Raw genomic sequence first — 13,749 nt, 5'->3', positions numbered from 1 at the left:
TACTTCTTTTTCATTCTCTGACAGAAACAGGAGTGTTGAAAGTATTGAAGAGGAAGAGCTGTCAGCTCAAATTTGGGAAGTAAGCTCAATACCTCAACGTAATTATACTTTTAAGAAAAGTGCCCAAATACTGCAGGTGCACGCATTCACGGCCCTGCTGTAAATTTGAACCAATTGGATCCTGCTCTCTTGTCATCTAGAGCTTCCAAATTAAATTGTATTTGCCACTAGTCATCATTAATTTGCAGTTTTCACCTTGATTAATTTTTAGGAATGTACATAATGAGAAACTTTTACAAAAACAGGAAGAGAGGAAATGGAAATTTACGCTCTGCAGTGCTTTTCTCATTTATGACCTCTGCGGCTGAAACTGTGTAGCACAGTGGTGCATTTTATCACCTGTTTTCCTTGTCAGTTCAGTGACTATTGAAACAAAACATACAATTGGATACAGAAGAAATGGTGTGAGCAGCTCATGCCAATTAGCATCTCGGTAATTGGCACAGCTTTGCAAGCAAAGAAGCAGCTACTTGTTGCAGTGGCAGGAAAGGGAAGATTCATAAAGAAGGTGTTGGAGAGCTGACTTTCTCATCAGTGCCTGCATTTTGGTTGCGTTAGCTGGAGGAGTGAGCCAGGTTTGTATTTTTAGATATCGGTACAGAAAATAAGTGTCCTAAAGCCCTATCCATAAGCTTTTTGTTTTGTTTTGTTTTTAAACAGCTTATTTCCCAGATATATTTGTCCTTCCTGTCTCATCATTTTTTCTCAGAGATCCAGGTGCTCTGTTCCAGGTGTTTCACTCATACACAGCTTCCCAATCATAGATTTAGGATAGGAACTTTAGGAACCTGAACTTGATATTTTCTTTTCTGTTTTATTATTGTTTTTCTTCTGCCAATATCTTGTTTTGAAGCAAGACAAAGATCTCTTTCTCAGTTTTCAAAGTCTGAATGAGTGTCTTCAAAAATTAACAGTGGGTAGTTTCTTTGGGAGTTGCAGTCCAGTCCTTCTTTGCATAGGGTTGTTTCTTGATCTTTAGGAACAGGAAGAGGCAGACCTCTAAGATACTTGTTTGGAAATGACCATTCTTAGCAATTAAATACTGGGATGGTTTATTTCATATCACATGGTCCCTCATAGTATGTTATGACAGTTTTCTTTTTTCTTTTTTCTTTTTTTTTCATGTGCTAAGTAAAATCGGTTGTCACGACTTTCTTCCTGGATCACACAACCTATCAGGAGAGGTTGTATAGCATGGTTGTCCTTAGGTCTGACTTTCATTGAAAGCTCTTCCAAGAGATATTCTAGATTTCCTTCTTGTGGAGGGTGGATGGATGGGGAAAAAAAAATACTATTTTTAGAGTACGAAGAATATTTTAATAAAYTGCCTACAATGGGAGTAATGATACAGGGAGGAAAAGTCAGTCCTACATAAATGGTGCATTTGTCTGCATTTTTTACAGTTTGACCCCGGCAGTCCCTGTGCATCTCTGTGCTTACTTGGCCTTTGTTGTGTTCCTCTCAGAGCCTCATGTGGTCAAATCACCACCTTCAAAAGCTGGATTTGTGCTTTTTCCTTCCATGGAAAACTGTTGCTGATCTCATCTAGGAAAGCACTAACTTCATATTCAGACTCCTTCTATAATAGTTACCTTACCTTTTTTATACACCTTGCTTTTAGAAGTGTCTGAGGATAGAGGTTGTCTCAGATGGCTCTGGCAGGTGCTGTTTGATGATACTTTTTGAAGTGGCCTGAGACTTTGCCTCTGCTTTCCGCCAAATATTTCCTCTGCACCTTCACAGCGTACCAGGATGAGCTTGCGTGTCTCAGACACTTCTGTCTGCAGCTTCTTTACATCTTTGTTGTTAGTTTAAGCTAAGCACACTGGCATACCTTCAATTCTGCTGCAGAGGCAGTAATACCTTTCAGTTGCCTGAACAAGAATCACCAGAGGGCATCTGTCTGAGGCTGAATTATGTTTGAAAACCATCTGGCATGGTGTGGGATAGTCGTAATAATAACAGTGAACACTTTATCAAGAGCTGAGTCATTGTGCTTCGTTTCCATTGTAATTCTTGTACTAGTTGCATATATGTATTCCATATAGCCAAGGGGTTAATAATGCAGGCAGATACTATACAAGACCATTATGCTTACAAATCTCATTTGGTCTCATTTATCTTTCAAAATCTGGCCGTAGGAAATACATTTTAGTAATAATAATAATAATTACTAAGATGAAAGACTGACATCAGTGTTAGTTGCATCCCAAACTTATTTCCTGCTTCTGCTCGGGCTGGGAGGAAGGAGAGGAGAAACAGCGATAGTGGTAAAAGGAATAAGGTGTTTTCCCTGAAGGTGCCTTTGAACTGTTGCAGGGGTCCTGTTTGCCACTTAACCTAGACGTGAGGAAAGGATGTCGGGGAGCTGCCTGGGCTTGCAGCATAGGAGCAGAAAGGCTGCAGGAGGTACTTGGTCTTCACAGGTCCATTCTGGAATATCTACAGTCTGCTTCTTTCCCCTAGGAAGAGCTCTAAGTATTTTGTGAACSTCAAGATATGTAGTTTCCTCGAACATGAATGAAGTTCAGAGATAAAATTCTCATTTTGGAGGTTGATTGTGTTGCATTGAGCCAAACCTTCAACTAGTAGTAATTGGCAAAATTCCAGTGATTTTTAACCCTTGCTGAAACCTGGCCAAACATACACATGTTCTCAAATGTTTGTCAGGTGCCCCCAAACACAACAGTAAGGTCTGACCCTCATGCTGTTGCCATCACTCAGTCTTGCCCTATAATGTCTTACTCATGAAACGCAGGTGTGTGGGGTCTTTCTCTGTGAAAATACTGCTTCCTCCGTGGGGTCCTCCACATTTTAGACTAACAGCAGAATTGCCCCATCATGCTGCCAAAAATATTGTACCAGACTGCACTGACAAAAGCTGCGATATGGTGGAGAAACTACAGCAAAAGCAGGAGTGAATGATTTGCTGCAGGTCCTGCAGAAGGGCTTGTGGCAGAGCTGGCAAGGGAGCTCTGGTCTCCCCACTCCGAGTTTGCTTGTCGGCCACAGGTCGCTCTCCCCCTCCCCTGCCCAAAGGACTGTTAAACTACAAGGCTTGGGAGTCTTTGTTTTTGCATTAGCAGCAGAGGGGAGCTCTATGGTAACTAAAGTGCTGAAGCTAATAAACTTCTCATGTTCACACAGGGACATCGGGTTAATTAGTTGGCTAAGCAGCAGCACTGGAGCCGCGCAAGTGCCTGACAACGATTAGAGAGAAGGAGTCGCGAGGCAGCGGAGGTTCCCTTGTCTGCTCCCTCGTTTCGTTTCAGCCCTGGAGAAATGATTGATGGGGAGAGCAGAGGCCCTGAGCCAAACATACGCAACCTATGCATACTGTGTAGGGCTGCATAATCCAAGTGGCATTGTTCACTGTGTGCGCAGGCTGGGCTTTCCGAAAGCACCCGCTGATGTCATGGGGAGCCTTAGCATTGGCTTCGGCGGAGGCAGGGAGAGGCTGATGCTGGGAGCCTTTGAAAATCCACTTCTAAAATGCAAATGCTTTCCTTCATTAAAACCCACTTGAAGCCAAGCGTGATCAACAAACACAAAACACTTTCACAGCTCAGACAGCCTGTGGATTATGGGTCTCCTCTTTTTTTTTTTCCTGCATAAATCGGCTCATCCGTCAGCCTGTAGAAGTAAAATTAATTGACAATTTCATAAAACTCTTTGGTCTACAGCGAGYAGATGATCACTGCCTATCCATTAACAAGACACTGGGCATGTGCAAGGGCAGAGCAGTTGTGTAAGCAGAACAACTGGAGAATTTCTAATCCTTTTGTTTAGCGCTTTCCGTCGCTGGAAGCTGTTAAGAGCAGGTTAGACAGACACGTCTCAGGAATTGTTTGGGTGTAGCTGGTCCTAGCTTGGGGGCAGAGAGGGGAAGACCAGAGTACTTCATTAAAGGCCCTTCCAGTTGCATTTTCTGTGGCAAGGGATGTGAAATTCTTGATGCAAATGTTTCTATTAAAATACTACTGTGTTCAGTAATTTAGCTGTGGTCACTCGGTGAGTAAGTTGTCTTCCTGTGCCGTGCTAATGAAGTGTGAGCGCATAGGCCAGGTTATCTGCTGCTGTGTTCCTTGCATGTTTATTTACACCTGTGCCTAATGACTTGTAAACTCTGAGCAGACTTGATGACTTTTGAAACTAAATTTAAATGTACAAAATTCTGGCCCTTAAATGGGAGAGAATTCAAAGTCATGACTTCTAAAGATTTATTCTGAAACTCTGGCTCCCCCGACTGGAAGCTGCAGGGGGAGAAGGCAGGGTGGATAAGGAGGGAGAAGAGTCAGAGCTGATACTGAGTGACAAAGGCATCTATAGTATCTATTTACTCTTAATTTATAACTTCAAGTGTTATCTCTGTACAGGTTGATCTACAGGAGATAGATGCTGCTTTGTAGGACACTTAAGGGTGATTTTTTACTTGTGTTTTAAAATCAAATTAATTAAACAGTTGAAAATACTGGACTGAACTCTTGAAAGATGAAGGCTGAACATACAGAAAACAAGCTGAAATGAATTTTAAGAGAACACATCTAGGGGTCTGAGCTGGTTCAACTAAAGAAATGTAAAAATGTGGTCTAATGCTACACCTAATTTAGCATGCGTTCAGGCTGCTGTGAGCAGAAGCGTTCTCAAGCTTCCTCACCATCTCCTGATACAGATTCCTTCCCTCCCCCGTGCACTGGATCTGATGATTTATACGACAGTATAATGAATCAGATCAGCTCTGTTATTCAACAGAAGACTCTCTTCATGTTTATTAATAGCTCACTGTCCTGGCAGATCAGCGAATTGAACCTTGCATCCACGTGCTTGCTCGTCCAGCCCAATGGAGATGGCAGCAGCGCGCAGCCCGGGTTGAGGAGAGGAGGAAGAGAGGGAATGTGACCATCCCTTTCAACAGCAGCACAGTTATATCAATTTAGTTATATTTGAAACTGTACATGAGGGCTGTGTATATATGAGGCCCATCAACCTGTAAGAACAGGCCGAAATGAGGAAACTTTGCAGATTTAGTCTTTGTAATTTTAGAGTCAGATTATTTTCTGTCTGGGACAGAGATTCTGCTGTCGGGAGAGTATGAGTGACGTTGTGTGCACAAGTGGCATGCTCCGTCCGAAATGCAGTGTCTCCTGGCAAACTCATGTCAAGAGTTAAGTAACTTGGAAAGATGAGTGTTTAGCTGTTGAACCGTGTACAATAAGTGCATTCAGTAGAATTGTGCTATTCGTTTTACACAACAGTATCATTTATTTTAAATAAGTTTCTACTGTTCCCAAAACTTCCATTTCTAAATTTCCACTTTACAGCATTAAAAAGTTGCCAATACTCTTTAAACCTTGGAGAGAAAGGATTGACTCCCAGCAAGAGCCCAATTTTGCTGTAGTACCTCATATTTTTAACACTGCCTGTGTAATACTTTGCCAAACTCCAAAGAATACAAATTCAAATGGAACGTTGTGGCCTTTCAGTGGCTGTTTACCAGCAGTTAAGCAGCAAAACAGTTTTGAGACAATTAACATCTCCAGGCCCTTTGGAATCTCAGATATAGCTGTTTCCAGGTTGTCACATGTCTATTTAATACAACTAGTAATGGTAACACTCCTGCTGGAATCGTGCCTTGGCCAAGGCCAGGCTTGGAGCTTGGCAGCCAATCCTTAGGAGTATCTTTACACCCAAGCAAAACCTTTCCGAGGTCAGTGGGGATCCATAAGGACGTAGGAATTAATCGGTCTAAGTAGTGTTCACTGCTGTACTATGGCAGGGAATAACAGCGTACCACAGAGGATCTTTCTTTACAATCATACAGCATTTTAAGAGCATTATTATCAAATGCTTATTTTAAGCAATTATGGTTCTAGGAGAGGTTGCAACATAAAAATGCCATAAAATAAGCTTATTTTAATTGCTTACAGCTGTACTAAAAAAAAAAAAACTTTAAAAAAATCAGGTTTACTTTGTTTTTGATCAAATCACACTCTGCATTACCAGAGAGTTGTGATAGTATAATGGAAGAGTCTTTTTAATTCTCCTGAGGGTTATACTTACACCTGAAGGAGGAAAGTTATGTGTGATGGAAAGCGTTTTTATTCTGAATTTATTCCACCACTGTAAAGCTGTGGTTGGAATTGTGCTGGCATGTGTTCAGGATTCTGTCTGTTTTTATCCAGTTGTAGCACACTAATATCTCCCATCTGAAAGTTTGAAATTGAGGCCCGTAGTTTCTGTGATTTAGAGTTTGATCAAGTTTGTGATTGTCATCGTGTTGGCTCAGTTTGAGCTGAGGTTTGATAAGGGATTGTGTGTGCTTTGGTAATCCATAGGAACAGAAAGGAAAACAGGTTCTTTTTAACCACCGTGGAGGAAAAAATACTTGACAATGGAAAGGGTGGAAACTCATGAAAATTGTCTGATATGATTGCAAGTGAGTGTCTGGCTATATTTATAGCCTTTTGAGTAGTCTTAGAAATGCACAGTTCTGATATGTTGTGTTTCTCTTTACAGTGCTTCCACTTCTCACTCAGACCATTCTGCCCATACCAAATCTGCTTCTGCAATATCATCCGACTCAGTCTCCACCTCAACAGACAACTTTTCTCCAGATTTAAGGGTATGTGTGTTTTGTCTTTAAAAAAACAACAAAAAAAAAAGTGGATAAAATAAGCTCCTTCAGAGACAGTTTCTTGCTCTGTTAAGTTTGGATATGGTAAAATGATTTCAGCTTTCTGATTCATGCCAAATTTTAGTAGCCAAAGCATGAAAGGACCCAAAGTCAAACAGGTGAAATTGGGGTTCAATTGCTACCATATTATTTCCTTCTTTATAAAGTTGTTTTATCTTCAAAAAGCTGACTCTGCAACCCATGTTTGGAGATGAATTTTCAAAAGAATTCCATTTCTTTTAAGTGCTTTAAGTGGGTGGAGATACTCAACCTTTTTTTTTTTTTCTAGTGTGTGTATATATGAGAGATTCACTCTTGAAAACTCCTGCTTGTTTGTAAACACTAGATTCTTAGAAGTATCATCTTTCCCAGAAAGATTACTATCTCTGAGCTGATAAAATAATCTTCTGTTACAATAAATGGCTCTGACATAAAAGGTTCCAAAAGGTTCCGTTTTAAGTCCATTATTAAATCTGTTAATGGAAAATCCATAGTTCTAGTCTGGTGTCACAAGAGTTCTGAAAGCTATCTATACATGTCTCTTGCTGAAACCAAGGGATTTTTTGATATAGCATAGCTTTGAAAATAAGGTCCTTGAGTATAAAATTATTGGCATTGGTACATTTTAATAACAACTTCTAGCATTTCTCAGCTATGGTTGAGCAGCTTTGTAAAATTTAAACACAATAAAATGTCATAAAAACTCTAAATACAAAACTAGTGTGTTTCTCTGACAACTATGATATTTTTTTTCCCTGTGAATGTTGTCTCCATAGCTCTTAATTAACAGTCCTCCTGTTCATAAGTGGCAAGAACTTGCGTGTTTCTTTCTAATGACAGTTTGCTAAAGGAGGCTTATTAACCACTATTGACTACAATTTGAAAAGTAATCAGTAGTTTGTATGTAATCTAATGACAGTTTGAATCTTTTATCTATGGATACAAAAAGTAATTTTCAGAACATGTCTGGGTAAAAAAGTATATAATATGTCTGAAGTCTTCCCCATAAAGTTGGGACATTCATTTACTCCAGCATACAGAAAACACAATTTTTAGGCTAAGAACGAGTCAAAGCAATAACCGTTTCTCTCTTCATTGCTGTGACTGGTGTTGGAGAACAAGCCAGGAGGGTGGAATCGAGATCTGTCCTCTCCCTACGGACAGCCTCTTATGTTGGTATTGCTGAGGGACTGCAGTCCCACAGGCCGTCCTCAATTCGGTCGCTGTCAGGGCTAGTGAGTTACTGTTTGCTCTCTGGGCTCGTCCTTGATGGCTAGTGCTAGCTCCTCAGTGAACATGCTTGGGAATGGAAGACTTGCTATGCGTGGTGATCAGCTAAAACCAGTATATTTCGGGTCTTGAGACAAGGAGAACAGATGCTAGTCATTTATTCGTTGCCCCATTTTCTCTGAATTAACATCTGTCATGTGACAGTTTTGCAGTGTTTTGGCTTTTTTTTAAGCCTGTTCATTGAGAGATTTTTTTTTCAAGGTCCTGATTGTTATTATTTTCTTTGACCTTTCTGAGATGTGGCTTTGCCTTTGATATTCCAGGTGAATATACCATTAACTGATATAACCACATCAGTGTTTTGCATACTAGCCCATTCCTTACACACTTGAGCATCTTGTGCAGCTTTGATTGGCACAAGACCATGTGAACTTTCAAGTCTTAATAGATACTGAGATTTGAGCTGAACACTTTATTTCTTCTTCTTCTTCTGAGAAGATAAATCCCACATTATTCCTAGGGAAAAAAAAAAAAGATAATAAGTCCTAAAGTGGGAACTAACAGAGTTTTTGATACCTCTGTGGTATGGAGACAAGTGCCTGGGCTCCACAGTGTTCTCATAAGGTGTTGTGTGAGTTAGCTTTAAGAGACTAAAAATAAGCATTTCAAGATTTTGAAGAGGATCTGCCAATTGTGGGATTATGCTCTTGATGTGTATTTAAATTATCCCTGCTAGAATGAATTGCTGCATGGATCCATCATTGCTCCTACCTCCACTTGGTCTCTGGCTCTGCATGTGCATCAGCTCAAATTTAGGAATTAAATGTCTGTGGCTATGGAAAAACACTTTGTGATAGCTACAATTAGCACTATCGTTTTTTGTGGGGAATTTTTAGAAGAACAGTAGGCGTCTGTTGGGAGGAGGGAACCAGGAGAAGGACCCACATATTTTCTTGCAGTCTATGCCTGCAGATTTCTTTTGGAGAGCAATTAACACTCTGTATGTGTGTTTRCGTGTGTTTATAATGAGGTAAATGAGACAACCCCTGGGAATTCCTGCTGAACGCATACGCAGTATTTTTCCTAAATCTTTCTACAAAGTATTTCATAGTAAGTTTTATAAAGGTTTTTTTTTTTTTTAATGTATAGTGAGCATTTTGATATCTGGAACTAAGATTAAATTGCTTTTCCCCTACAATTTATAGAATTTTCACTAACTCTAAATAGCTTTTGGCTGCTTCAGTTAGCAGTATAAAAAACAAAGCACTGTTAGGTTCTTTCCCCCACCGCCCTGTCCTGATCTCAAATCTGAAGCTGTTTAGAATTGATTTAGGGAATGCACTTTTCAAGGGAATTTTTAGCAAATACCCTGCCATATGTTCAAACATAAGTTATAGATCAGGCAGGAACAGAATGGAAGTAGTTGGAAGTGAAAATGAGTTGGAAATTCATATATACTTTGTACATTCAGAGTGAAAAATTCAAAAACACCTTAGAGCCAACATTGCCAAAGGGACTGAGATGCCTATATACCTCTTATGGATCAGGGCACTTGGTGATTGAAGTACAGTGAGATTCTTGTTCCCAAGTCCTATAGGTAGTATTTTCTCTGCTGCCTATGGGTAGATATATCTGTGTAGGCTCCTAAGTTTTGTTGTTAATGCTCTAGCTTTTATCAATAGGGATTTTCTTTTTGAGTTAGCTGTTGATTTATAGGATATAGCCTGAAGTTTACCATATTCAGAACTTTGGAGTAGTTCTCATAAAAGATTTGGATTCCCTGCCAGGATGCCACCTGGAGTTGGGAAGCAGTGACTATGGCAATGGGAGTCTGCTGCCACTTCCCTTAAGAACAGTGCCTTTACCTGAAATTTTGTTCAGGTCCGTTGTGTTTGAGTTTTGGATTATGTAAAGCTAAAGCCTGAAACAGAGCTTGGAGATTCCTAATGATGGCTTTCTTATGTTGTTCCTTGCTTCTAGTCCGTTCTGTGGCCAGCAGGGCTCTCATACAAGTTAGTGCCTTCTTACAGAAATATATCTGGCAGCAAGTCACCAGTATGTCAGACCAGCATGTCACCTGCTTAGTTGTGCAGCCTTCAGAAAAAGTGCTTCAAATCTGTGTTCCTGGCATTGCTGTTTGTGGCCGCTGAACCATTCTCCTCTTTGAGAACAATGATAAGATCCACAATTTCTGATATTCCTTTGAGGTCCAGCAAACAATAGCACAAGCCTTTAGCAAAGCATGTGTCCCTTCCTCCACTATTGTTTGCTCCCTCCAGTAAATAACTTTTTTTTTTTTAATTTAATCCTTTAATATATGAGTAATCAGTGCTTTTGTAATGGGTTTATGCATGAAATGTATTTATTAGCATGGCATGCCCAGGACTCAAAGGTGAGAAAAGGGAAGAAACAGTTGCGTGCATAACCATAATTTGTTATGCATTGTGTGTGTGCATTGAAGACTTTTTAGACAAACCCATGTGATTTATTTTGTAAGATACATAACTGATGAATGACAGAAGGTACATGAAGTAGTTTTCTCCTTCTAAGACAATAAATGGAAGTTATCAGTGTCTTCCGTAAGCTTCCTGAATGGAATTCATTTGAGCTAGTCTACATTCAAGCTAGTCAACTGCAATTCCCTTCTGGTGAATGGAAAGAAATGGGTCATTTAAGGTGTGATTTATCTCAGAATTTAGTAAATGCCCACAGTAGGCCAAATGAGTAAGTGAGAACATTATGCAGTTAAGCTGCAGGAACTCCTTGCTGCAGGATGGTGTGAATGTTATTTGGGGAGCAGCAGCTGCTTGCTCAGAGTGGATCCCAGCCTTAGCTGTGCTCTAGTAAAGGTGAAGTTTTGTCTAATTTGAAAACTGTGTATGTTTTTCCTCTGGCTATGAAGAGAGCACAGGATGACTTGCCAGATGTAACCCTCTAAAATTGAGGTAAATCCTGTCCCTCAGGTCATGTTGGGCTGGATTAACCAAAATGCCGGTCACTGACTTTGCCACCTTTGTGTTATTTTCCTGTAGCTTTAGTGCAAAATGTCTTAGACTAGTTTTGTGTAGGATGTGTATATTATTAGTAGAAAAACATATTGAAGAAAGATGTGATTTTCCCCATCCTTTGCTGTAAATCACTGAACTAACCTCAACGAGCTTTTCCATCGCTATCTCCCTGCCAATGCAGGAAGTGTGTCAGGCTTTGGTTATGTGTAACACATGTTCAACAAGAACTGGGTTTAGAGAGAGACATAACTTTTTAAACTTTAAGCATGCGTTTAAGCACCCTTTTTACTATTGCTATTAGGCAACTTTTTTGTTAGTGAACGATGCTAGCTTGGAAGTACTAAATTATGAAAAAATCTACCTCATCACTGCAGTGTAATTCAGGACTGGAATGAGTTTTCCTCTTCTCCCTGCCACTCAGTTCCAACCCTAGTTTAGTGGAGGTATGAGGATATGTATTCCTGTGTCAGACTGAAGAGTCAAGGGACTCTTCATGCAGAACTGCCCAGAGGAAGGCCAGTTCATACCGAAAGCAGAGGTGTTTTTTGTGATGTGAACTATCCTTCCCAGTGCACTGGTCTATGACCACTATTAAATTACAGACCATATTCCCTGAGCCACCAGATGGTGAAGATAATTGACCTGTGGTCACAAAAGGCACTGCTAGATTTGAACGGGTGATGTAGCACTGAGAGTAAATAAACAGTTCCTTTTTTTTTGCTGTCACCATGTGAAGGCTTGGCCACATGTATTTCTCTGTGTCACCACTTTGGGCTCAGTTATATTCCCACACTGATATACACATACTTTTTGTAGGTGTACAACACTAAAAGCTACACAGGCAGAAATATCCCCTACTTTATCTGCATGTGGTGTTTGCACAGATCCCTTTGCACACTTGGCTGAAATCAGGGCCAAATCCAAGAATGGGTGAGACTTTAGAGAAATATCAAAGGTATCGAGTAGAAGGACTGGAAGAGCATCTCAGGAGAAAGGAAATCTTATGAGGAAAAATATTTTAACTGTCTACAAGTTCTGATTTTGGCTATATTGCTCTGTGTACGTGTGTCTTTGGGAAATCAGCTTCGTTTCCTCTGTGGAGCATTAAGCTGTAGAAGAACAAAGGCACAAAGGGCTGATTCCGGAGAATGAATGATGCTCTTGTCCATAAGCATGGTCATTCCAGAACAGCCCAGCGAGTGACTGGAATTTAGCCCCTGCTCTTGCCTTATTTTTCTAAGACTCCCATTCTAGGACCGTAAATGTTATATATTTCATGAGAACTAGAATCTTTTTCCTTTATAAACTGTCCTGAGGTATGGAAAATCTTGGTCTCATTCTCTCCCTCCCACCCCTCATTTGGAATTTTTCTGAATCTCACCCTTTCAGGGAAACAAAAATATAGAATAGCCAAACTCTGGATTGCAAAATATTGATTTCATGCAAATTAGAAGTGGAAAAGCCAGATGCAGTCAGTTTTCTGTCTCCTTTACATGGAAATAATACTCCCTGAGTGCTCATCTAGTTAGAAGAGAGCAAAGACTGCAAGCGTAGCTAATCTTTCTTATACAGAGATACCTGAATGTTTGAATATAAAGTAATGCACAGTGAAGGAAATCTCTGGAAACGTTTATGATTGCCATCTATTAGGAATGGAAAACTAAGGGAATAAGCAAATGGCCATCAGATGTTCCTAAAAATATTTTCAGCTCTTCCTAAAACCCGCCGTATTTCTCCTAGCTACAAAGTGCATGAATTCTCCTTTTTGCTGAGTAAAACTGGGTAAGAGGTTTTTGWTTATTTTTTTTTCATATAGCTATATATTTAGTAGATTGAAGCACAAATCAGGCAGGAGTGAACAAGCATGGTATTTAAAAGGAGCACTCAGAATTGTGACTGCATGCAGTTCTCTGCCAAGTTGGTTTTTCTGTAGAGGTTTTGCACTGAAAGTAACTTCTTTCTTCTCCTCTGTGTGACTGTTTGTTGGTTGTAAATATATAATTATTTATATCTTGAATCTTTTTATCACTAAACTCCTGAGTAAAATTCTCGATAACAGTCACTTTTATATGACTTATTTTGGTTGGCAGAATTTGTGACCTTCTTGTTGGTCAGAGCATTTTTTGTTCTTTCTTCAGACCAATGATCTGAACTTCAGTGAACTAGTTTAACACTTTCCTTGAAAATTTTAATCAATTTCCCTTATAAGCTGTTTGCTAAACAAGTTACAATTAAAAAGATGGGTAGCGTTGAGCTAATGCACAGGCTAAAGTTTTTGAGCAGCCAGAACAGAACAGAACTGTTGTCTCTCAAGACATACTTGGACCCCTTGGCACTGAAGAAGATTCTGTATTAAAAAATGTAGGACTCATGTGAATAGATAATATCAGCAGCCTTCTGTGCCAGGAACTCTTGCTGTACTGAGTCAGTGACGACTTTCTGTTGGAGACTAATGAGAGAATTGTCTTGAGGCACCAACCCATACAAACTTGAAGAGACAAGCCAACGGTGGTTGAACTCTAGTAGTCCTCAACAATGTGTTCCTTTGAGCTTCCAAGCCTTGCCTTATATTTGTGCAGTGAGGGCCCAGAAGATTCACCAACTGAAAAAGAGACCGTTCTTTATCACTGGAAACTTGGGTCTGGGTTGAGAGGTTCATCATGGAAAAAACAAAGCAGAAAACTCCAGGAAAATACTGCATGGTGGCTACTTCCTCCACCAGAGGAGTTCCTTTATTACCCTGGTGGCTGTTTTTTTTTTTGTTTTTTTTTTGTTTTT

General features: G+C 39.9%; 1 protein-coding gene across 3 annotated transcripts in view; it reads left to right on the top strand.

Annotated features, from left to right (window-relative positions):
* The first annotated feature begins 597 nt into the window (after positions 1-597).
* The window catches only part of MTMR2 (myotubularin related protein 2), a 50,273-nt gene continuing 37,121 nt past the window's right edge, over positions 598-13,749 (top strand). Inside the window, exons 1-2 of one of the 3 annotated variants that reach the window (XR_003254123.1) lie at positions 598-635; positions 6,577-6,682. The gene's annotated coding sequence lies outside the window, so the exon portion shown is untranslated. The remainder of the gene's footprint in view (positions 636-6,576; positions 6,683-13,749) is intronic. The other 2 variants (XM_026069397.1, XM_026069398.1) reach the window with 2 other exon arrangements.

This window comes from Apteryx rowi, unplaced genomic scaffold, assembly GCF_003343035.1.
Source record: "Apteryx rowi isolate R43461 unplaced genomic scaffold, aptRow1 scaffold_294, whole genome shotgun sequence".
NCBI lineage: Eukaryota > Metazoa > Chordata > Aves > Apterygiformes > Apterygidae > Apteryx > Apteryx rowi.
Note: the sequence above shows the minus strand (reverse complement) of the source record. Positions and strands in the feature narration are given on the sequence as shown.